This window comes from Aotus nancymaae, unplaced genomic scaffold (assembly GCF_030222135.1).
Source record: "Aotus nancymaae isolate 86718 unplaced genomic scaffold, 86718_ANA_hifiasm-v0.15.2.pri h1tg000043l, whole genome shotgun sequence".
NCBI classification, from domain to species: domain Eukaryota; kingdom Metazoa; phylum Chordata; class Mammalia; order Primates; family Aotidae; genus Aotus; species Aotus nancymaae.
In genome coordinates, this window is record NW_026988457.1 from 5,745,489 (window position 1) to 5,771,473 (window position 25,985).

Consider the following 25,985-nt stretch of genomic DNA (forward strand, 5'->3'; position numbering starts at 1 on the left):
CCATCCTGGCTAACACGTTGAAACCCCATCTCCGCTAAAAATACAAAAATTAGCCAGGCGTGGTGGTGGCCACCTGCAGTCCCAGCTACTCAGGAGGCTGAGACAGGAGAATCGCTTGAACCTGGGAGGTGAAGGTTGCAGTGAGCTGACATCATGCTACTGCACTCCAGCCTGGGTGACAGAGTGAGACTCCATCTCAATATATAAACATATATATATGTATATATATAAATTTAAAAAGAAAAATATGTATTTTGATGAAATGTGTAATATGTTTGGCAACTTTAAATAGAGAGCTACACTAGTTAACCTGAAGGAAAGCAAATTTACCATGGATTTTATGACCTTTGCATAGCATTTTGATGGATAATTATTTGGGCCTTCTAATCCAGAAGTTGAGAGAAGAACATCAGTTACCTGTAGGCTCATACAGATCACTCACCCTGCCCAAGACTCTGCCTCCAAACAGGTAAGAAACATATATCACAGAAGGGCATGGTTACTGACTTTAACATCAACCAATAGCCAGGAACTTGATCCAACATATCCTGGCTATTCTCTTCCTACTCTAATGAACATGTTCCTATTTATTCATCCTTCAAGGTTGAAATCAATGTCACCTTCTTTGGGAAGCTTTCCCAAGCCTAATTAATTACTTTATCCTTTATGTGTTTAAAGCACTTCTACCTGTATCTGTAAAATAACTTAATCCAGTAGCTTTTCCATTATCTATAGTTTCACTTTCCACAGTTACTGGTGATCAATCATTCTTCAAAAATATTAAATGAGGAATTCCAGAAATAAACAATTCTTAAGTGTTAAATGCTATCTTATGATGCCTGTGACATTTACCTCACTTTATCTCATTACATCAGCATTTTATCCTCTCAAATCATCACAAGAAAAAGGATGAGTACAGTACAATAAGATATTTAGAGAGGCCACATTCGTATTCACTTAGTACGCAGGATTGTTATAATTATTCTTTTTATTATTAGTTACTGTTGGTTTTCTCTTACTCTAATTTGTAAATTAAATTTTATCATAGGTATGTACATATAGGAAGAAAACATAGAATATTTAGGGGTTGGTACTATCTGAGGTTTCAGGCATCCACTGAGGGTCTTGGAATGTATGCCCCATGGATAAGGAGGAACTACTTTATTTATATCTCTGCATGATCTCTAACTGCCTGAGACTCAAAGTCTAGTTTTCTGTACAAGTCTACCTTCTAGCCCAGTTTCTGGCACTTGTGAAGAACCTGTATAAGCAAGGACTTTTCCCTTTTATTACAATCATAATACTTCATCTTATGATAAACATATTCTCTCCTCTTTTGAAGTTTCTAATTTTCATTTCTGTGGCACCTGCAAAGAAGTGTAAAAGATCAGATGATCAAGGACACAGTGAATAAAGCCAGATTCCCATGTTTCTTGAAATTTGTTAGAGAGAAGTGGGAAATTTGGTAAGTCAGAGAAACCTAGATTCCCAGCCAGAGGTCTTTTATAGAATTAGGCAGTAGGGGGACCACTGCACTCAGGTGCAAGCTATTGCTAGGAGATCCTTGCTGTGTTTAAATTCCATCCTGCCACAGTCAGTTTCTTATTTCATCTAGCTTACAGCAGGCCTGCCATCACTTACTGTATTAATAGGTTCTATCATGCATACTAAATAATTTTGTATTTTGGCTTCAGTTTTCACTTCTTTCCAGTTGCCTAATTTGATGTTTCAGTAATTTCTTATTCCTCTACACCTTAAACAAGTCACAGCATGCCCTTCTAATATTCCCATAGTACAATTCTTATGCTTTACCCCACTCATCATCCTTTCTCTAAAACTTTGTGGAAGCTTCACTTGGTCCTGGTTTAAATATGCATTGCTGAAGCAGAATGCTTTGACCCAATAGGTACTCATACTCACTTCAAATACCCTTTGCTCCAAGAAATAAATACAAAGGCCCAACTTTTTTTGTCTAAAATTCATAACAAATATTCTGATAGAAATAACAAACACAAAATAAAACTTACAATGGCTGAATTTTGCCTGGAGAGTACAGTAAAAAATCATGACATCTCTGTGAAAACAACAGTAGCCCAGGGAAAATCAGAGTTTAGTAAAAGTAATAAACACAAAATAGAACTTACAGCAGCTGAAACAGTACAAGGTGCCATTTGTCGCAGAACACAAATTGACAGAGAACTAAAGCTTGGTACTATTTAGATCACATAAAATGAAATTTCATATAATTAATGGCCCAAAGTCCACATTTTTAATGGTGGAATTGTAGTTGATAATTCTTATCTATAATTGATAAAACTTGATACGGGCAAAAAGTTTTCCATGAACCAAATCCCTATTCAATTTACAGAAAAGTGATAGCATTAGAGCATTTTAGAAAGATAAAAGTGAAAGTGAACAAAAAAGCAAATGGTTCAAGTGCATTGAATAGACAATTCATCTAGTAGTTAAATTCATTTTATGAAATTCACTCTGAAATATACCTTTTCCGCAAAAATTCATCTATTGTCAGTATACGTATTGAAACACTTGTAATTTTAAGCATGGGGTCAAAATGTCTCTATGTCAAAATAGCTGGATCAAGATGCTGTGTGCCCATTTCATGCCAGAAGTTCCTCCATTATAGCCACTGATGCTGCCCTTAGAAGTCTGTATGTAGGGCCTGGCACGGTGGCTCACACCTGTAATCCCAGCACTTTGGGAGGCTGAGGTGGACAGATCACAAGGTCAGGAGAGCGAGACCATCCTCGCCAACATGGTAAAACCCCTTCTCTACTAAAATACAAAAAAAATTAGCCAGGCGTGATGATGCATACCTGTAGTCCCGGCTACTCAGGAGGCTGAAGCAGGGGAATCGCTTGAACCTGGGAGGTGGAGGTTGCAGTAAGCCAAGATTGTGCCACTGCACTCCAGCCTGGTGACAGAGCAAGACTCCCTCTCAAAGAAAAAAAAAGTCTGTATGTAAATGATTTGGGACTTCACTGGGCCTTATGTCACTATTAATAAAATAACAATGTGTTTATGGGTTTGCTTTTCTTCTTTAGAAAACGAAGAGATTGTTTTTATGGATAATGGTATTTAGGGATTTTTTTTCTATTGTTTAAATGAAAGGTTAATATATTTTAAAGAATTGGGGAGAAAATAATGGAGAAATTAAATTTACTCTGCCAAACAGGCATTATCCCTGAGAAGTAGTTCCATCTTATTCTGCAACATAAATCTTTCTTTCTTTTTTTTTTTTTCTGAGATAGAGTTTCGCTCTTGTTGCCCCAGCTGGAGTGCAGTGGCATGATCTTGGCTCATTGCAACCTCTGCCTCCTAGGTTCAAGCGATTCTCCTGCCTCAGCCTCCTAAGTAGCTGGGATTACAGGCAGGCACCACCATGCTAAGCTAATTTTTGTATTTTTAGTAGAGATGGGGTTTCTCCATGTTGGTCAGGCTGGTCTCGAACTCCCAACCTCAGGTGATCCGCCTGCCTTGGCCTCTTACTAGTGCTAGGATTACAGGTGTGAGCCACCGCACCCGGCCTAAATCCTTTTATCACAATGCATATTTCTATGGGAACTACTTTGATCTTGCTTTGGTACTTACAGTAAATCAAGATAAAGACATCAGTCTGCTTGGACTTATAGAGAGGTAGCAAACAGGTATGGAAGACCAGGGATCAACTTCAGAAATGCTCATGATTCTTGGGTACCCTGATGTGGTAGTAATGGCACATAAACTACTACCTAGCCTACTTGGGTCAAAGGACTTTTGTAAAATTCTGTAAGATACTTTGCAGTCTCCTGTGGCAATTATTTGTTAACAAAATGCTGGAAGGAAGAGCTCTAAAAGCTTTTCTTAAATATATCTGTCCCAGGGATATCAAATATTTAAGAAAAATAGTTTAGTAACAGGTAAGCTATCAATTTAATTTCACTTGACATCTAATCCAGTTTTGTTACCATGGTGTTCCCTGACTGCACAGAGCTTCTACTTCCACTGGGCACTAAATAATTAAGTAAGAATTTCTTTTTTGGACTGTTGATTATATCAGAAAGTCTCAGGTTATAAATAGGAGATCAAACAGTGAACACACTAAATGTATAAAGTCATTAGCTCTGTATATTTATAAGCCTCACATAATTTATAGAATTTACATTTAGCTATATATTTATCCAAGGGAGATTTGTTAACCTACATTTCAGAAAAATTTACTAACTACGTATGTACATCAAATTCAAAGTAACCTTATACATGTGAGCTTTATATTGGACAGAATTATTCTAATGACATATTAAGCTAGATGATTGAGTTTTCCTATAGAAAACTTGTAATTTTTTCAACTACCAATAACCATTACCCTCTTAAAAAAATGGCTTCACAAATATGACAGTGCAGGAGAAGACTCATATGAGAACTTCTCAGTGGGTAGACTGGCCATTCTAATCTGAGTGCAAATAGCATCAAGGCAGAGTTTATTTAAGCTTAAGTCTAGAAAAGTATTGAAGGGGGAAGACATTAATTTATATACATGATCTGTTAAATGGCTAGTTTAGAGATATCAAATAATCTTGTATATTATTTTATAACCATGTTATTCTTTGTGAAAAAGTAATAAGGACAGTGTAAATTTCAAGGCTACTCTCCACTCATACCTTGTTGATAAAAATGTAGATTGTTTGAATACTTTGAAGAGCAGTTTGGCATACTGAATATGAGCTCTAAAAATATGTAACCGTTATAACATGAAGACTTTATGTAAATTAACAAGAAAAACTCACTTGCAGGAAGCCTTCTTTAACCCCTTTCCTGGGTTAAATGCTCTATTCCAAATAAATAATTGGTAATTAGAGGAGGGCTTTTATGTGCAACTGTGAAATTTTTAAGAAATTTTAAGGATTTAATAATCATAATTAGGGCTTGAAGTTAAAGGGAAAAGACATTAAAAGAGGTGAAAGTAAGCAGAAAGAAATCTGCATATAGAGGTAACATCTCAATCAGAAGAAAGGTTAGAAAAAGACCCACATCAATTAGGAAATGGTAATTACAGTAATACTTCATTATTAATTTAAATTGTATTGATGGACTTTTTTGACTTATGAGGAAATGGCAACAGGGTAGACTATTAACTAAACTTTCAGACAGAAATATTAATTTTCCTTTTAATCAGTAGCTTAAGATATAGATAAAATAACATGAATAAAGAGAACTATGCTTGTTCATGTTAAAAATTTATTAACCAGCAAAGGCATGCGAATGATATAATGGACTTTGGGGACTTAGGGAGAAGGGTGGGAGGGGGCTAGAGGGATAAAAGACTACATATTGGATACAGTGTATATACTGCTTGAGTGACAGGTGCACTAAAATCTCAGAAATCACCACTAAAGGACTTATTATCTATGTAACCAAAAACCACCTGTACCCCAAAAACTATTGAAATCAAAATTTTTTTATGATCCAAAGGGAAATATCAGCATGTGGCTATATTCTAAGTACATCCAGTTTAAAGTAATGAACATTGTGTCTCATCTGACCCATTTAAAGATAGGCTTCCCTGTGCCACCGTGTATCAATAAAGACATCTATGAAAGAGCATGGGGGAGGAAGTCAGAATCTCTAAAAGCTAGCTACTCATTCTTATGTGCAAGTTTGATTAGTTGGAGATTTGGTTTTTCTATCAGTTGGGTAGTCACACCATTTATGCTTTTGATATCAATAAGCAAAACTTTAGACATATCAGGACACTCATAGATGATTTAAACTTTATAATATATGTTACCAATTTGAACCTCATTCAAAGACTCACTAATGAACTTTTTGCCCTTACTTTTCTTGGCAAGAACATTTAAACTGGAAATGATTGGAATCATCATTGAAGCACTTATAAGAATCATTCCTACTGTAATTAGCTTACAACTCACTACTAGGTGAATTGCTTTTTGTTCAGTTTTGCTCTTTTCTGCTTTATTTCCAACATGTTTACTGAGACTGTCTTGGTAATGTAAATCTTTCTTCTTTGTTAGTCCACAGACAGTTTGCTCATTTTGGAAGAAAGCTCCTGACCGAGGTTCCGTTAGATGTGTTTCATGAAGGGGCAGCTGTGCTAAACCATCACTGTCCCACTCTTCTCCAGGCCGATCAAATGAAGCATCTGTCACATCACACATATGGAGTTCTCTACCAACAGCAAAGGCCATTTAGTCAAGGTTGGAAAAAAACACTGTGTTGGATTTTTGCTCATGGTTTGTTTTGGAGTTTTCTTTGAAGCTCTGATTTGAAAGATACACAGAAGGATATGGCTTGAGGGAAGAAATACAAATATTATCCTCAACTACTCCTACGCTTATACCATCAGGTATCCTGAAAGTTGGAGGCATTGCACGGCACCTTGGGTATCCTTGAGGAGAAATCCTTTGGTAGACTTCAGTCCACATGGATTGGCAGAAATTCCCAATCTGGTGTCTGACAGTTCCTCCTGCACATTTTGAATTTACTGGGCATGTGTCAGACTCTTGAGGGAAAGACATCTCCTGCTCTCCAAAGAACTGAGATTCCATCACAATGAATTTTATTTGTTCAAAAATGACAGCTAGAATTACCTTTATTTTAAGTTGGCTTGGCAATTATAATTCATGCTGTAGCCTGTCACAATTATCAAGGTGAGGATCTCCTCACAAAGTAAACCAAGTTCTTTCAATCCGTAAAATTAGTATCTCAATTCAACTTATTTTGAGTTTATTTATTTGCTTTTGAGAACAAAAGAAATATCAAGTGTGTAGATAGTTTAAAATTAGATGCAGTATCTATAACACCTGTATTTTTCTGCATACCTTACCCTATATATTAGTTACATAACTCAAATACTTAAGTCTAAGAGTCAGAGTATTGGAAGGGACTTGGTCCATACTTCCTAGTCTTCTGAGCCAGCAAGGCCATACTTTGCCCCATCATTGCCTTGCCAGCAGTTATTCTATATTCAAGTTCAGATAAACTTGAACAGTTTCTAATGATAAAGAGCAGGCTCAATATCATATCCCTCCTTACAAGAGGTGAGTGTGCTATACGGGGTCCAGGGATGAGATGTAGCCTGCTCTATACCAGGTGCCTGCAAGTCACAGAAATTACTGCTTGCTGTTTGACTATATGTATAGCTGGATGCTATGATGGGGAGAATATTTAAAAGAACCTGGAAACATGTCTCTTCTGGGACTTAAGAGTGTGTGAGCTTCTGAGAGCAGAGCAGGTAGTGAGAAAACCCAACCGCAAGGATAGCTAAGAAAGAAAATAACCAGGGAATGCTAGGCCAATGTCCTGAGGACCTTAGGTTAGCAGTCTGTGGGAAACAACAAAGCCTGGTAAATATTAATTAAATTGAACACCAGAAACAGAGTTAAAGAATTACATATTTGCTTCAGTAAGAAGGCACCTGCAAGATCTCTTATTTTCTGCCTACATAGTAGCATTCTAATCTTCAACCATCAATTGTCCTTATCACCCTTTCTGGGTACCATATTTTCTTACTTATAATGTGTTAAATCAACTTTTGCCTAAAGCTTCCTTCTTACATATTTTGAGTTCAGCCTAAATATTTATCTGTACATTGTGAATTTTAACAAGTGGAGGTGTAAACAGACCACAGCCTACACTTGTGCCAATCACTGAGTTTCGGCCAATCAAATGTAGCTGACTGTTCGAACCATGTTCAAGTAAGGCAAATGCCAAGCTGTAACGAATCCATCTGTTTCTGTACCTCACTTTCATTTTCTGTATGTCATTTTCCTTTTTCTGTCCACAAATCTTCTTCTACCACGTGGCTGTGCTGGAGTCTTTTGAGCCTACTCTGGCTTGGAGGCTGCCCAGTTTATGAATCGATCATTGCTCAAACTCTTTGAAATTTATCTGAAGTGTTTCTTTTATCAAATGCAGCTTACTTTTTCAATGGCGTTGATTACAAACTATTTTTTCAAATATCTTTTATACTATGTTCTAAAAGCAGTCAGCCCTCTGTATCCATGAATTCCACCTCCATGGATTCAGTGATTGAAAATGTTCAGAAAAATAGTTCCACAAAGTTCCAAAGAGCAAAAACTGAACTGGATACACACCAAGTATTATGTTGAATCCGTGAGAATGAAGTGATGTAAAGGTATATATTAGGTATTATAAATAACCTGGAGATGATTTAAAGTATATGGAAGGATGCACACAGGGTTAAATGAAAATACTAAGCCATTTAATATAAGGGACTTGAGTATTTTGTATCCTTAGGGGATCCTGAAACCAATTCCCATGGACATTATGGGACAACTTTAATGCACAAGTTGACCTAGGATATACATCTAATTTCTACCTTATCCTAACAATTAAGGAATCATGGCTTGGTGGCCTGTGATGTCTTTCACAAGTTAAAATATAATCCTTTAGGGCCCTACATGAAAGGTGATGGTGATATGGGTTCCTTCCCTAATTACAGGAACAGTCTAGACTACTGTAGCCCCAGATAACTACTGAGATATCCAGATAATGCATTTACCTAAGAAAACAGCTCACAAACTATAAACATTAAAAATATAAATTATAATTGATATCTACATAGAAAAAAGTGTTACCATTTGGATCTACGTAAAAATTAGAAGTTCATGGAAAATATGTGCTCTAGTTAAGTATCTGATATCATACATGCCAACCATCTATTTAAAGATCTTAAACAAAAGCATGAGGTCCATGTACCATTGCATAGATGCTGTATATATGCAAAATATGAAAGTATTTATTCTATTATAAAATATGTAACAATATTATTAAAGTCTCCATAAGGCTAGGGATCCTGGTGGACTAGACAGAGAACACAAATTACATGGCTAAAAAGCTGGCTGTACTTGGGTGTACAAAAAGACCTGGTTTTCCTGAAAAGTCACTGCACATTTCTGATAACAATCATACTATATTATAGTGACAGACATTAAGGTTTTGTTGGTACATGTTTTAAAGTAAATAGGTATTCAGACAGAGAATGTTTCAGGGCGTATAAGCAGAAAATTTATAAGTTATCTCATAATAATGTTAATTTTATTAAAAAAATATATTATTCCTTCCTTTGTTCAGTTGAGGAAACTGGATTCAAGAAGTATCTAGATTTATGGGACCCTCTCTCCCTGGGTTTCACCTTTATCTTACCACCAGTATCCTGTGATGTGTCTTCAGGCATTTAATTCCCAGAACATATTGTGTACAACACTGGTGAACATGAACAAATTTTTTAAAGGTATTTTTATAATATATTCAAAAATAGCACATAAAATTGTGATTTCAGTTATTAGTTGAAGATATAGTTAAAAAGAAAGCTTGAAGCTTGTCCTTAAAAAATAAATAATAGTAAAGATAGTACAGAAGTGTGACAAAAATCATGAATCTTGCCTTAAAAAATGACAGAAGTTTGGAAAGCAGTGGAAGAGAGGTGTACAGGGAGCTGAGTGTGGGGAGATGCAGATGTGTCTTGCTTCATCGTATGCTGCAGAAATCCATTAGTATGAAGCACCTTAAAAAGCAAGTACATATTCAGTAGTAAATGTTATTCTTCCTAAACTGCCATAAAGTTTGTTATATTGATGTGAAATATAAAAATCGACAAACTTTTTAATACATGAGTAAACACACTAAGTGAAAGTATGGATCATCTCACGGGGAGGATTTTGGAGATTTAGACATCAGTTAGACCATTTCTAGTGTTTATCAGATTATAGGTACTTTCAAATTAGATTGACTAAAAAAAAATTTTCCCACTATATTTAGAACTATGAGAAAATAGGCCAGGCTCACGCGTGTAATTCCAACACTTTGGGAGGCCCAGGTGGGAGGATTACTTGAACCCAGCAGTTCAAGATCAACCTGGGGAACATACTGGGACCCTGTCTCTACAAAAAAATAAATAAATAAAATTAGCTGGGTATGGTGGCAGGCTTCTGTAGTCCCAGCTACTTGGGAGGCTGAGGAGGGAGAATCACTACAGTTTGGGATGTCAAGCCTGTAGTGAGTCATGATCATGCCACTGTACTCTAGTCTGGGTGACAGAACAAGACCCTGTCTTAGAAAAAAAAAAAGAAATATGAGAAAATAAATGAGAAAGAGACAAAATATAGTTGAAATGTGTTTCCCAACTTGCTTGAACTGTTTACTTACTAGGGATGCAGACTTAAATAACATAAATTGTTGTTACATTCTCCACCTAAAATCAGTTTTACAGTGATTATATATTTACATAATATGTAAAAAATGAACCCCAAAGATCCTGATATAATTTATCTAAAATATAATTGTCTAAAACATAATTTGGACAAATTATTTTACCATGTAAATGACTTCATCAGTTTTCAGATATCCTGCCCACATTGGCCAAATTCTACATTTTGTGGGTAAAAGGAAAAGAAGAAATAGACATAGAGATGGCCAAGTGCTATGGTTTAGATATGGCTGTTTTCACCAAAACTCAGGTTGAAACTTGATCTCTGATGTGGCCATGTTGGGAAGTGGGGCCTCGTGGGAGGTGTTTAGGTTGTATGGTCAGATCCCCCATACATGGCTTGCTGCTGTTCTTGTAGTAGTAAATGAGTTTTCACTCTTGTGAGACTAGATTAGCTCTTGCGGGAATAGATTAGTTTCCTTGAGAGTGAGCTGCTGTAAAGCCAGGACACCATTCATGTTTCCTCCTCTTTGCTCCTGTGTGCTTCCCCTTTGATCTCTGCCACATTATGGCACCACACAAAAGCCCTCAAGATAAACCACAGCTATGCCATTGAACTCAGCCGGCAGAACTGTGAGCTAAATAAACCACTTCTTTATAAATTACCCAGTCTTAGGTATTTTTATTATAGCAACACAAAACAGACTAATATACAAGAAATTTGCAATGTCCTTTTCCCTCTATGCCAGCCACTTGCCTAATGTTCAGGAATTATATGTAATGTATATAAGCCACAGTAAAAACAAACAAACAAAACTCTATATGGGACTCATCTCTTCAACTGCAAAGGCCTTGAGGCCTTGAGATGACACATCTTTTTCGATGTATTTTTATTTTACCACAACAACTAGCCCAGAGGGAGCTTTATAGGGAGCAGGACTCCTCAACTCTTTGTTCAATGAATTAATGAAATAGTGAGTGGATTAATAAAATTAGGCTAATTAAGGAAACACACTGTTTCTACACCAATTGGCTATTTTGGGGCTTAAATATTTTTAATATTACTATTGGTTCTGCTTTTTTTTTTTTTTTTGAAACAAGGTCTTGCTTTGTCACCAAGTCTGGAGTGCAGTTGCTCCATCATATCTCACTGCAGCTTTGAACTCCTGGGCTCAAGCCATCCTTCTGCCTCAGCCTCCTGAGTAACTGGGACTACAGGAGTGTGCCACTATGCCCAACTAGTTTTTAAATTTTTAAAATAGAAACAAGGTATTGCTACATTGCCCAGGCTGGTCTCAAACTCCTGGGCTCAAGTAGTTTTCCTGTCTCAGCCTCCTAAAGTGTTGGGATTATAGGCATGAGCCACCATGCCCAGCTTGATGCTTCTCTCTTGAAGGTTGATAACTAATAAATTAATCTGCCTTTGATTGGCTAATTTTCTCAACAAGAAAAACAAAAACCATGTATCAGTCATCCACATACCCATCCCAGTAATTGATTCCCCAAATATTCTTCTCAGTTACAAAATTTGAGAGAAAACTTAGTTTTTTCACCGAGATAGGTAGGATAAAAAATAATATAGTATGAGAGATTTTAATTAGACATATTGCAATATTTAATTAGACATTTTAAAAGCAAATAATGAGGTATGTTTAGAGTAACAAACCTTAATAAAGTTTGATAAAATTTTGTAAAATCCTCTTTCCTGGAAGTCATTATAAAAGCATTCTTAGTGATTTTACTCACTTAATTCTTTAGTTTCTAGTTTAAAGCCACCATCTGTCTGATGGCAGCCGAATGCACTGATCTTTAAAAAATTCCCTTCAAGTTTTATGATTCAATAAACACAAGACCTAACATTTATTTAGGATTTCACATTCCACAAAAGCCCTTTTAAAAAGTTGAATCATTTAATCATTACCACAATCCTGATTAGTATGCCTAATTATTTCTATGTCTTTACTGCAGAAACTTATTCTTGATTCAGTGATTTTCACAAGGTACTACAGATTTGTGCAGCACAGACCTTGGATTGAAACTAAACTTAGTCAAACCCAACTATATCATGTTTTATCGTGTTGCTGATAATCATGATGGCAACCACCTCTACTCTACAGAGAAATAAGTTCACTTTAAGACAGCTTTAACTTTTTGCATCTTTCACAAAAATTAATCTAAAAAGGATTATGGACCTCAATGCAAAATGTAAAACCATAAAACTCCTAGAAAATAGCATAGGAGAAAACCTGGGTAACCCTGGGTTTGATGATGACTTTTTAGATACAAAGCCAAAGCAAAATCCATGAAAGAAAAATTGGTAGTTGAACTTCATTAAAAATTCAAAACTTCTGTTTTGTGAAAGGTGCTGTTACATAATGAAAAGGCAAGCCAGGCTGGATAGGAGCAGCTCTGGATTGCAGCTCCCAGTGAAAGCACAGAGGGTGAGTGGACGCCGCATTTCCAGACGGATTTTTATTGCCCACAGACCAGGAGATTCCCAGGTGGAGGAGCCCCACGGGTCGCCAGCACGGCTGTTTTGGCCGGCATGGCTGTTTCTCCTGCGCCCCGGCGCAGCAGTTCCCAGTGCAGAGTAAACGGGACTGTGTCCCCACTTAGCCAGCAAGGGGAGCTGAAACAGGGAGCCAGGCCAGGAGATTCCCCGGCAAAAAAGCGCCACAAATCTCAGAGCCGTGGTTTCAGCCAGAGCAGTGGGTCGCTGCATGGGAAATCACAATCCTGGCGCCTATTCAACAGCCGACCAGGACACCTGGGAGAGAGCCGACTGTTCAACTAAAAAACAAAAGGCTCTGAGGCAGGCAGCCAGGTGATCAGGCCCGGCTGGTCCCACCCCCACAAAAACAAAAACAAGAACAAAAAAAAAAACAGCAATTGGAAACGCTCTGGGTTGAGAGTTTCATAGCAAGCACAACTGAACCCGGGACGGTCCAGCTCTGTGGGGGATGGGGATCCGCCATTACCAAGGCACTCCACCACTATGGAGGCAGTCCACCATTCCTGAGGCAGCCTGCCATTTCCGAGGCAACCCACCATTACAGAGACAGTCCGTCATTACAGAGGCAGGCCACCATTGCCAAGGCAGTTCTAACTACGCCCATATAAACAGTACTGCAGGGAAGTTCACACGGCAGCTGGGCGGAGCCCACAGCAGCTGAGAGTGACTAGGCTGCCTCCTTGTGGGCAGGGCAGCCCTGAAGAAAAAAAAAAAGGCAGCAGCACAGCGGAAACTCATAAAGCCCTAACTCCCTGGGACAGAACACCTGGGAAAAAAAAGGGGTTTATGAGTTCTGCTGCTGCAGACTTAAACTTACCTGCCCAGCAGCTCTGAATGAACAATGGAGCTCACAGCTCAGCACTTGAGCTACTATAAAGGACAGACAGTTTCCTCAAGCAGCTCCCTGACCCCCATATATCCAAAGAGTCACCTCATACAGGAGAGCTGAGACTGACATTTGGCGGGTAGCCTTCTGGGACAAAGCAGAAGAAGAAACTCGTAGCAACCTTTACTGTTCAGCAGCTGCTGCAAGTGATCCTCAGGCAAGCAGGGCCTGGAGTGGACCTCAGCGGTCCTACAGCAGAGAGGCCAGAGAGTTAAAAGGAAAACTAAGAAACAGAAATAACTTCATCATTAACAAACAGGATGTCCACTAGAGACCCAATCAGAAAGTCAACAACTACAAAGTCGACAGGTGGATAAATCCACAAAGATGGGAAGAAACCAGTGCAAAAAGGATGAAAACACCTCAAACCAGAACACCTCTCCTCCTACAAGGGATCACAACTCCTCACCAGCAAGGGAACAAGACTGGATGGAGAATGAGTGTGATGAAATGACAGAATCAGCCTTCAGAAAGTGGGTAATAAGATACTTCCGTGAGCTAAAAGAACATGATCTAACCCAATGCAAAGAAACTAAGAACCTTGAAAAAAGATTTGATGAAATGCTAACGAGAATGGACAACTTAGAGAGGAATATAAGTGAATTGATGGAGCTGAAAAACACAACACGAGAACTTCGCGAAGCATGCACAAGTTTCAACAGCCAAATTGACCAAGCAGAAGAAAGGATATCAGAGTTCGAAGATCAACTCAATGAAATAAAACGAGAAGGCAAGATTAGAGAAAACAGGGTAAAAAGGAAGGAACAAAGTCAACAAGAAATATGGGACTATGTGAAAAGACCTAATCTACGTTTGATAGGTGTACTTGAATGTGACAAAGAGAATGAATCCAAGCTGGATATCTTCAGGATATTATCCAGGAAAACTTCCCCAACCTAGCAAGGCAGGCCAATATTCAAGTCCAGGAAATACAGAGAACACCACAAAGATATTCCTCAAGAAGAGCAACCCCAAGGCACATAATCGTCAGATTGACCAGAGTTGAAATGAAGGAGAAAATGCTAAGGGCAGCCAGAGAGAAAGTCAGGTTACCCACAAAGGGAAGCCCATCAGACTCACAGCAGATCTCTCAGCAGAAACCCTACAAGCCAGAAGAGAGTGGGGGCCAATATTCAACATCCTTAAAGAAAAGAACTTTCAACCCAGAATTTCATATCCAGCCAATCTAAGCTTCATAAGTGAAGGAAAAATAAAATCCTTTGTGAACAAGCAAGTACTCAGAGATTTCATCACCACCAGACCTGCTTTACAAGAGCTCCTGAAAGAGACACTACACATAGAAAAGAACAACCAGTAGCAGCCACTCCAAAAACATACCAAATGGTAAAGAGCATCAACACAATGAAGAATCTGCATCAACCAACGGGCAAAACAGCTGGCTAGCATCAAAATGGCAGTATCAAATCCACACATAACAATATTAACCCTAAATGTAAATGGACTAAATGCCCCAATCAAAAGACACAGACTGGCAAATTGGATAAAAAGCCAAAACCCATCGGTGTGCTGTATCCAGGAAACACATCTCACATGCAAGGATACACAGAGGCTCAAAATAAAGGGATGGAGAAAGATTTACCAAGCAAACGGAGAGCAAAAAAAAGCAGGAGTGGCAATTCTCATCTCTGATAAAATAGACTTTAAAGCAATAAAGATCAAAAGAGACAAAGAAGGACATTACCTAATGGTAAAAGGATCAATGCAACAAGAAGAGCTAATGATCCTAAATATATATGCACCTAATACAGGAGCACCCAGATACATAAGGCAAGTTCTTAATGACTTACAAAGAGACTTAGACTCCCACACAATAATAGTGGGAGACTTTAACACACCATTGTCAATATTAGACAGATCAACAAGACAGAAAATTAACAAGGATATCCAGAACTTGAACTCAGACCTGGACCAAGCAAACCTAATAGACATTTACAGAACTCTCCACCCCAAATCCACAGAATATACATTCTTCTCAGCACCACATCACACCTACTCTATAATTGACCACATAATTGGAAGTAAATCACTCCTCAGCAAATACAAAAGAATGGAAACCATAACAAACAGTCTCTCAGACCACAGTGCAATCAAGTTAGAACTCAGAATTCAGAAACAAACCCAGAACCGCACAGCTTCATGGAAACTGAACAACTTTCTCTTGAATGTTGACTGGATAAACTATGAAATGAAGGCAGAAATAAAGATGTTCTTCAAAACCAACGAGAACAAAGACACCACATACCAGAATCTCTGGGACACATTTAAAGCAGTCTCTAGAGGAAAATATGTAGCAATAAGTGCCCACATGAGAAGCAAGGAGAGATCTAAAATTGACGCCCTATCATCAAAATTGAAAGAGCTAGAGGAGCAAGATCAAAAAAACTCAAAAGCTAGCAGAAGACAAGAAATAACTAACATCAGAGCAGAACTGAAGGAGATAGAGACACGAAAAACCCTTCAAAAAATCAATAAATCCAGGAGTTTGTTTTTTGAAAAGATCAACAAAATAGACAGACCACTAGTCAGATTAATAAAAAAGAAAAGAGAGAATAACCAAATAGATGCAATAAAAAATGATAAAGGGGATGTCACCCCAGATTCCACAGAAATTCAAACCATCATCAGAGATTATTACAAACAACTCTATGCACATAAACTAGAAAATCTGGAAGAAATGGATAAATTCCTGGACAGTCGCCTAAACCAGGAAGAAGTCAAAACCCTGAATAGACCAATAACAAGGTCTGAAGTTAAGGCAGCAATTAAGAGCCTACCACCCAAAAAAAGCCCAGGTCCAGATGGGGTCACAGCCGAATTCTACCAGATATACAAAGAGGAACTGGTACCGTTCCTTCTGAAACTATTCCAAATAATCTAAAACGAGGGAATCCTTCCCAAATCATTTTATGAGACCAACATCATCCTGATACCAAAACCCGGCAGAGACTCAACAAGAAAAGAAAACTACAGGCCGATATCCATGATGAACATAGATGCAAAAATCTTCAAGAAAATACTGGCAAGCTGATTGCAACAGCACATCAAAAACTTATCCACCATGATCAAGTAGGATTCATCCTGGGGATGCAAGGCTGGTTCAACATATGCAAGTCTATAAATGTAGTTCACCACATAAATAGAACCAAAGACAAAAACCACATGATTGTCTCAATTGATGCAGAGAAGGCCTTCAACAAAATTCAACAGCTCTTTATGCTAAAAACTCTCAATAAACTAGGTATTGACAGAACGTATCTCAAAATAATACAAGCTATTTATGACAAACCAACAGCCAATATCATACTGAATGGGCAAAAACTGGAAGCATTCCCTTTGAAATCTGGCACTAGACAAGGATGCCCTCTCTCACCACTCCTATTCAATATAGTACTGGAAGTTCTAGCCAGAGCAATCAGGCAAGAAAAGAAATAAAGGGTATTCAATTAGGAAAGGAGGAAGTTAAATTGTCTCTATTTGCAGACGACATGATTGTATATCTAGAAGACCCCATCATCTCAGCCCAAAATCTCCTGAAACTGATAAGCAACTTCAGCAAAGTCTCAGGATACAAAATCAATGTGCAAAAATCACAAGCATTCCTATACACCAATAACAGACTTAAAGAGAGCCAAATCAAGAACGAACTGCCATTCACAATTGCTACAAAGAGAATAAAATACCTAGGAATACAACTAACAAGGAACGTCAAGGACCTCTTCAAGGAGAACTACAAACCACTGCTCAACGAAATAAGAGAGGACACAAACAGATGGAGAAACATTCCATGTTCATGGTTAGGAAGAATCAATATCGTGAAAATGGCCATACTGCCCAAAGTAATTTACAGATTCAACACAATCCCCATCAAGCTACCAATGACCTTCTTCACAGAACTGGAAAAAGCCACCTTAAACTTCACATGGAACCAAAAGAGAGCCCGTATAGCCAAGTCAATTCTAAGCAAAAAGAACAAAGCGGGAGGCATCACACTACCGGACATCAAACTATACTACAAGGCTACAGTAATCAAAACAGCATGGTACTGGTACCAAAACAGAGATACAGACCAATGGAACAGAACAGAGGCCTCGGAGGCAACACCACACATCTACAACCATCCGATCTTTGACAAACCTGACAAAAACAAGCAATGGGGAAAGGATTCCCTGTTCAATAAGTGGTGTTGGGAAAACTGGCTAGCCATATGCAGAAAGCAGAAACTGAACCCCTTCCTGACACCTTACACTAAAATTAACTCCAGATGGATTAAAGACTTAAACATAAGACCTAACACCATAAAAACCCTAGAAGAAAACGTAGGCAAAACCATTCAGGACATAGGTGTAGGGAAGGACTTCATGACCAAAACACCAAAAGCATTGGCAACAAAAGCCAAAATAGACAAATGGGACCTAATCAAACTCCACGGCTTCTGCACAGCAAAAGAAACAGTCATTAGAGTGAATCGGCAACCAACAGAATGGAAAAAAATTTTTGCAGCTTACCCATCTGACAAAGGGCTGATATCCAGAATTTACAACGAACTAAAACAGATTTACAAGAAATAAACAAACAAGCCCATTCAAAAATGGGCGAAGTATATGAACAGATACTTTACAAAAGAAGACATACATGAGGCCAACAAACATATGAAAAAATGCTCATCATCACTGGTCATTAGAGAAATGCAAATCAAAACTACATTGAGATACCATCTCATGCCAGTTAGAATGGCGATCATTAAAAAATCTGGAGACAACAGATGCTGGAGAGGATGTGGAGAAATAGGAACACTTTTACACTTTTGGTGGGAGTGTAAATTAGTTCAACCATTGTGGAAGACAGTGTGGCAATTCCTCAAGGACCTAGAAATAGAAATTCCACTTGACCCAGCAATCCCATTACTGGGTGTATATCCAAAGGATTATAAATCGTTCTACTATAAGAACACATGCACACGAATGTTCATTGCAGCACAGTTTACAATAGCAAAGACCTGGAACCAACCCAAATGCCCATCGATGATAGACTGGACAGGGAAAATGTGGCACATATACAACGTGGAATATTATGCAGCCATCAAAAATGACGAGTTCGCGTCCTTTGTAGAGACATGGATGAACCTGGAAACCATCATTCTCAGCAAACTGACACAAGAACACAAAATCAAACACCGCATGTTCTCACTCATAGGCAGGTGTTGAACAATGAGAACACATGGACACAGGGAGGGGAGCACTATACACTGGGGTCTGTTGGGGGGAAATAGGGGAGGGACAGCAGGGGGTGGGGTGTTGGGGAGAGAGAGCATGGGGAGAAATGCCACATATAGGTGAAGGGGAAGAAGGCAGCAAATCACACTGCCACATATGCACCTATGCAACAATCTTGCATGTTCTTCACATGTACCCCAAAACCTAAAATGCAATTAAAAAATAAATAAAGAAATAAATAAATGGAGAGAAAAAAAAAGAAAAGCCAAAAAAAGATTGAAAAACAGATAAAGATCTCTACAAGGAGAACTAGAAAACACTGCTGAAATAAATCACAGATGACACAAACAAATGGGAATACATCCTATGCTCATGGATTGGAAGAATCAGTATCATAAAAATGACGATACTTCCCTAAGCAATCTACAGATTCAGTACTATTCCTATGAAAATACCAACATCATTTTTCACAGAATTAGAAGAAAATAATCCTAAAATTCATATGGAATAAAAAAAGAGCCCTAATAGCCAAAGAAGTCCTAAGCAAAAAGAACAAATCTGGAAGCATCACATTACCAGACTTCAAATTATACTACAAGGCTACAGTAACCAAAACTGCATAGTACTGGTAGAAAAGTAAATACATAGATCAATGGAATAGAGAATCCAGAAATAAAGTCAAATATACCCAACCGATCTTTGACAAAGCATATGAGCATATAAACTAGGGAAAGGATGCCCTATTCAATAAATGGTGCTGAGAAAATTGGATAGCCACATATAGAAGAATGAAACTGGATCCCTCTCTCACCATATTACAAAAATCAACTGTAAATGGATTAAAGACTTAAATTTAAGAAGTGAAACTATAAAAATTCTACAAGAAAACCTAGAAAAAACTCTTCTAGACATTAGACTAGGCAAATAATTTATTATTAAGACCTCAAAATCAAATTCAACAAAACAAAAATAAGTAAATAGGACCTAATTAAACTAAAAAGCTTCTGCACAGCAAAAGAAATAATCATCAGAATAAACAGACAATCTAGAATGAAAGAAAATATTTGCAAACTATGCATTTGACCAAGGACTAATATCCAGAATCTACAAGGAACTCAGACAAATCAGCAAGAAAAAACAAATAATCTCATCAAAAGTGGGCAAATGGCATAAATAGATAATTCTCAAAAGAAAATATATAAATAGCCAACAAAAATATGAAAAACTGCTCAGCATCACTAATCATCAGGAAAATGCAGATTAAAACCACAATGAGATACCACCTTACTCCAGCCAAAATGGTCATTATTAAAAAGTCAGAAAACGATAGATGTTGGTGTAGATGTGGTAAAGAGTGAATGCTTATAAACTGCTGGTGGGAATGTAAATGAGAAAAACCTCTATGGAAAATGGTATAAAGATTTCTCAAAGAACTCAAAGTAGATCAGTTCGACCCAGCAATCCCACTACTTGGTATCTACTCAAAAGAAAAGAAATCATTATGTCAAAAAGACACCTGCATGCATATGTTTATCGCAGTACAGTTCACAATTGCAAACATGTGAAACCAACCTAAGTGCCCATCAGTCAATCAGTGGATAAAGAAAATGTGGTATATATATACATATGGAATACTACTCAGTCACAAAAAAGAACAAAATAATGTCTTTTGTAGTAACTTGGATGGAGCTGGAGGTCATTATTCTAAGTGAAGTGACTCAGGAATGTAAAAATAAATACAGTATATTCTCACGTATAAGTGGGAGCTAAACTATAGGTACACAAAACCATACAGGGTGGTGTAATGGACTCTAGAGTTAGAAGGGAGATGATGGATAAAAAACTTTATATGGAGTACAATGTACACAACTAGGGTGACAAGTGTACTAAAAATCTCAGATTTCACCACTATATAATTTGCCTATATAACCAAAAACCACTTGTACTCAAAAAGCCATTGAAATATTATATATATATATATGTATATATAATTTATACATATTACATAAAAACATATCTGATAAAGGACTGGTATACAAAATATACAAAAGAAAACTCTTAAAGCTCAATAATAAGAAAGCTCAATTTAAAATGGGGAAAAATCTGAACAGACACCTCATTAAAGAAGACATGCAGATGGCCAATAAATATATGAGAAATTGCCAACATCACATATCTTCAGAGAAGTGCAAGTTAAAACAACAATGAAATACCACTATACACCTATTAGAATGACTAAAATTCCAGACACTGACAACATTGAATCTGACAAGGATGTAGAGTAACAAGCGCTCTCATTCATTGCTGATAAAAATGCAAAATGGTATAGCTGCTTGGGAATACGGTTTGATAATTTCTCATGTAATTAAATATACTCTTAACATAAGATCCAGCAATTGCACTCCTTGGCATTAACCCAAATGAACTGAAAACTTATATTTACACACAAAAAAATTGCATGTGAATATTTATAGCAGATTTACTCAGAATTACCAAAACTTGGAAGCAACTAAGATGTCCTTCAGTAGGTGAATTAATAAACAAACTATGGTATAGTCATACAATGGAATATTATTCACTGATTATCAATCCCCCCAAAAAACATGGAGGAAACTTAAATACATGCTGCCGAGTGAAAAAAGGTCATCTGGAAAGGCTACACACTGTATAATTCCAACTAAATAACATTCTGAAAAAGGCAAAACTATGGAGATGGTAAAAAGATCAGTGGTTGCCATGGGCTTAGTGGGAAGGGAAGGAGGGATGAGTAAGTGAATGGAGAGGGCATTTTTAGGAAGGTGAAACTATTTCTGTACAATACTGTAATGGTGGGTACATAATATATTTGTCAAAACCCATAGAACACACAACACAGCATGAACCTTAATATGAACTATGGACTTTTAATTAATAAATTATGTATCAATATTGGCTCATCTATTTTAATAAATGTATCACACAAATGAAAGATGTTAATAATAGAAGAAATGAGCAGTATTGTGGAGGGCAGCAGAAGAAAGAGAAGGGTATATAGGAACTCTGTATTTTCCACTTATTTTTTCTGTAAACTTGAAGCTGCTCTAAAAAATAAAGTCTATTCAAAAATCTGTGTGATTCAAGGCCAGCTTGGCACACATTTTATCTGTAGTTATAAGCAAATAGACTTATTATAATGTAATTATTCAGAATTAGAAAACATACATACATATACACCTGTTTATACAAAGCACTACACACTGGGGTCTGTTGGGGGGAAACAGGGGAGAGACAGCGGGGGGTGGGGAGTTGGGGAGAGATAGCATGGGGAGAAATGCCAGATATAGGTGAAGGGGAGGAAGGCAGCAAATCACACTGCCACGTGTGCACCTATGCAACAATCTTGCATGTTCTTCACATGTACCCCAAAACCTAAAATGCAAAAAAAAAAGAAAAAAGAAACCCAACCCATAAAGATTTAGAATATTCTTACAAAATTAGTTTAAATTATCTTGAAGACATTATATTTATGTTCTTCTGTTTAATTCAGTACTTGCTAATCTAGTTTAAATAAGATTTTGATTTATTAAATATATCCTAATCACAATGAGAAAATTTTTCGACAATTAATTTTAAAATTAGCCATTTTCTCATGCTTATTTTATCTATAATTTAGCTTCTGAGAACAGAGGATGATTGTCAGAACAATTCAGTAATTAGTATTTCTCAATCCTTCATTAAAACTCTAATCCTAAAATATAACAGTTATAGAAGATCTGTGTAGACAATCACTCAAGACTTTTCCCCCCATACTTATAGAGTAGATCTGTAAAATTCTTAATAAAAATGTTTGAAGAGTTTCAAATCAGTGTATTTTTTGAGGGTGGAATGAATTCCCAATGGGCCCAAGATCAACTCTATAATCTGTCTTGTAGTTAATTATTGTAATAGACTAACTCTATTACATTCTATATAAAAATAATACTTGACCAGCAACATTCATTTGAATTTGTTAGTTCTAAATGGGATTTTGTTTCTGTTGCATTATAAAAACTGGTATTTCAATTTATGTACTCTTCATCCTATTCACATAGATTGTATATACTTAATGTTAAGCTATGAATATTGTAAATATTATAAATACCAGGTAACTGATTTATGTTCTAGAACAACTCGGGAGGAATTATTATTTTTGTGGCAAAGTACTTCAAGGTAAAGGTGATAACAAATATCAAAAATAAATGATTTAATGAAGAGTTATGTTTCATGACAACAGCGCATGTACATATTAACAGGTATTTGTAGAATGAAAGACTGGATGAATATATACTCCTAATTTAATAAAATGATAAAGGAAAGTTACTAACATTTACTGAACATCTACTATGTACTAGGCACACTGCACACTATCATGAAACAGCACAGCAAACTCTTATTATACAAACAATTAAAGATGAAAAAGGCTAAGTAGCTTGCCCAAGTTTACACAGCTATTAAGTGGCAGAGTTGGAATGCAAACTGGGAATGTTTCTCACCCTTGTTCTTACTTTCATTCCTTCTATGTTGACTAATAGAGATGAGTACTAAGATCTGAAAATTTGAAATCATGACATCCTCAAACATGTGTAAAAAATCCTCTCTTCTCCTAGTTTTGGGATGTACTCTGTGCCCAACAGAAGAAGGTAGAATTAAGAGCATGCTAACAATTCTTAAAATACTGCAGTGAGTATATCTACAAATACCTGTAAATATGTACATGCCAAGCACTGTTGCAATCAAACATAACTCTTCATCAAATCATTTATTTTCTATATTTGTTATCACCTTTGCCTTGAAGTATTTTGACACACAAAAAATAATTCCTTCCAGGTTGTTCTGGAACATGTATCATATTTTGACTTTTCTTGGGTACAACACAGCACGAGCTACCAGGCCTGGCCCATAATTCCTTTTATTTTCATTGAATGATTTCCATCTTTCAGTTATGAATAATGATGTTATGAGCATGGATGTACAGATATCTGTTTGTGTCCCTGCTTTCAATTTTTTAGGGTAATGCCCAGAGGTGGAATTGCTAGATCAAATCGTAATTCTATCTGTAATTTTCTGAGGAGCTGCCATACTGTTTTCCATAGTGATTGTACCATTTTACATTCCCACAAGCAGTGTGCAAGGGTTCAATTCTCTTTATCTTTACCAACACTTGTTATTTTGTCTTCTTTTCTTTTTTTATAGTACCCATCTGTATTAGCCCATTCTAACATTGCTATATAAAAAAAAACCTGAGATAAATTCCAAAGAAAAGAGGTTTAATTGGCTCATGGGTCTGCAGGCTGTCCAGGAAGCATGATGTTGGCATCTGCTTGGCTTCTGGGGAGGCCTTAGGAAACTTATAAACATGGTGGAAGAGAAAGGAGGAGCCAAGGCCAGAGCAAGAGCAAAAAAGAGAGAAGGTACCACACACTTTTAAACAGCCAGATCTCATGATGATTCACTCCCTATCATGTGTCTGTAATTTAAGCACTTTGGGAGGCTGAGGCAGGTGGATTGCTTGAGCTCAGGAGCTCAAGAGCAGCCTGGGCAACATGGTGAAACCCAGACTCTACAAAAAATATGAAAATTCCCAACACCATTTATTAAATGGGGAATCCTTTCCCCATTGCTTGTTTTTGTCAGGTTTGTCAAAGATCAGATGGTTGTAGATGTGTGGTATTAGTTCTGAGGTCTCTGTTCTGTTCCATTGGTCTATATCTCTGTTTTGGCACCAGTACCATGCAGTTTTGATTACTATAGCTTTGTAGTATAGTTAGAAGTCAGGTAGTGTGATGCTTCCAGCTTTGTTTTTTTTGCTTAGGATTGTCTTGCCTATGTGGGCTCTCTTTTGGTTCCATATGAAGTTTAAGATTTTTTTTTTTTTCCAATTCTGTGAACAAAGTCAATGGTAGCTTGATGGGGATAGCATTGAATCTATAAATTACTTTGGACAGTATGGCCATTTTTACAATATTGATTCTTCCTAACCATGAGCATGGAATGTTTTTCTATCTGTGTCCTCTCTCATTTCCTTTAGCAGTCATTTGTACTTCTCTTTGAAGAGGTCCTTCACATCCCTTGTTAGTTGTATTCCTAGGTATTTTATTCTCTTTGTAGCAATTGTGAATGAGAGTTCACTCATGATTTTCCTCTGTCTGTTATTGGTGTAGAGGAATGCTTGTGATTTTTGCACATTGATTTTGTATCCTGCGACTATGCTGAAGTTGCTTATCAGCTTAAGGAGATTTGGGGCTGAGATGATGGGGTCTTCTAACTATACAATCATGACATCTGCAAATAGAGACAATTTTACTTCCTTCTTTCCTAAATGAATACCCTTTATTTCTTTTTCTTACCTGATTGCCCTGACCAGAATTTCTAATACTATATTGAATTGGAGTGGTGAGAGAGGGCATCCTTGTCTTGTGCCAGTTTTCAAAGGGAATGCTTCCAGTTTTTGCCCATTCAGTATGATACTGGCTGTGGGTTTGTCATTAATAGCTTTTATTATTGTGAGATACATTCCATTGATACCTAGTTTATTGAGATACGTTCCATTGATACCTAGTTTATTAGCATAAAGTGCTGCTGAATTTTGTCAAAGGCCTTCTCTGCATCTGTTGAGATAATCATGGTTTTGTCTTTGGTTCTGTTTATGTGATGGATTACATTTAATAAATGGTGGTAAGAAAACTGGCTAGCCATATGCAGAAAGCTGAAACTGTATCCCTTCCTTGCACCTTATACAAAAATTAACTCCAGATGGATTAAAGATTTAAACATAGGATCTAACACCATAAAAACCCTAGAAGAAAACTTATAAACATATTTTCATATTTTCTGTAGAGTCTGGGTTTCACCATGTTGCCCAGGCTGCTCTTGAGCTCCTGAGCTCAAGCAATCCACCTGCCTTGGCCTCCCAAAGTGCTTAAATTACAGACACGTGATAGGGAGTGAATCATCATGAGATCTGGCTGTTTAAAAGTGTGTGGCACCCTCTCTCTTTTTTGCTCCTGCTCTGGCCATGGCTCCTCATTTGCCTTCCACCATGTTTATTCAGGACATAGGCATAGGCAAGGACTTCATGACTAAAACACCAAAAGCAATGGCAACAAAAGCCAAACTAGACAAATGGGATCTAATTAAACTTAAGAGCTT

The 25,985-nt window shown here is 37.2% G+C and overlaps 1 protein-coding gene across 4 annotated transcripts in view; it reads right to left on the reverse strand.

Annotated features, from left to right (window-relative positions):
* STARD13 (StAR related lipid transfer domain containing 13) overlaps positions 1–25,985 on the reverse strand; it is a 557,207-nt gene that overhangs the window by 440,961 nt on the left and 90,261 nt on the right. The window lies entirely within an intron of this gene.